This window comes from Austrofundulus limnaeus, unplaced genomic scaffold (assembly GCF_001266775.1).
Source record: "Austrofundulus limnaeus strain Quisiro unplaced genomic scaffold, Austrofundulus_limnaeus-1.0 Scaffold143, whole genome shotgun sequence".
Lineage (NCBI taxonomy): Eukaryota > Metazoa > Chordata > Actinopteri > Cyprinodontiformes > Rivulidae > Austrofundulus > Austrofundulus limnaeus.
The window spans coordinates 79,921-81,255 of NW_013952545.1; positions in this window are offsets into that span (position 1 = coordinate 79,921).

A 1,335-nucleotide genomic window follows, 5' to 3' on the forward strand; every position below is an offset into this window, starting at 1 on the left:
CAAGTAATATTCCTAAAAGAGACTTTAACTTTTACCAAAGTTTGGTAAGTTACTTGTACTTTTACTCAAGTATCACTTTGTGGTACTTTATACAACACTGCCTCTGAGTGATTCATCACTTAAAGAGTGTTAGAGGTGTTATGAACAGTTACATCACAGTCACRTAAACTTCTGCAAAAATTTGCATTTCATTTAAAATGTTATCAATTTTTATTAATCATATAGAAATTGTAACATCATTGTAACAATTTGAAAGCAGTATGTCTGCCTCAGATGTGTAGTGTCAGGAAAACACAACAGCATTATTCCAGCTGAATAAACAGAGTTTTTTTTGCCAAGATATTACACAGTCAGCATGGTGTAAATAGAGTGTAGACACAATAATTTGTATACATACAAAATTACGTGTAGACATAGCTGGCAGCTTCACTGAATCACTGAAATWAGATATTTCACCAGAAAACAAAATCATTGGCATGCTGCTGAGGAACAGGGACAGTCAGCCAAATGCAAAATCATCCTCTGTTCTTCTGTGGCTTGTGCCGGCGATAAATCAAAACGCCGAGCAACAATTAGCACTCCGCTGACACTCTATTCACTTCCAACAGTTTACACAGGAAGTCGGCCAAGTGATGTACAAACTACCGCATTGTCTTGCCAAGTGCATCTGCTATTATCAGCATGGAAATCCATCCACTTGTTGTATAATCATGTGAAAACAGGTCTACAGGTTCCAGTTACCAGCARTATGAACACGTTGTATAATAAATGACAGGCATTGCAAATTCACACTGTATACGTGCTGCAAGAAAGCACCAGACAATTAAGCCCACACTGATTACGTCGCTCCCATAATATGAATCTATTGCTTAATGCCTTACAGGTCAAACATACAGCATGGCTTCTTTCTTTATGTTCAATAGGGAATAATTGCATCAAAGCACATACTCCAATCACAACAGGGATAAACAACACTCATCCGGTCTAATCTCTCTGAGGACGATGCAGCTTAATTACCTAGATTCTGTATTAAACTTCGGGGCATTAGTAATCATCTTTAAATATTAATTTGTTTAGTCTAGGGACTGATAAGAGCCTTGTTGTTACCTTTCAGTTTTCATGTGGTCGAGGGTGCGCYGAGGTAAACCTGAATAGCAAGATAAAGGCTGTTTGATTATGCAAAAAGAGAAAGTCTACATTTTGCTTTGTGATTACAAGTCAAGAAATAATATATTAGGGGTTCAACAATACATGTACCCGTATCGAACCGAACCAAACCAAACCGTATCAAACAGTGCTGTATCGAACAATACAGATTTTAAAAATTTACTTTAT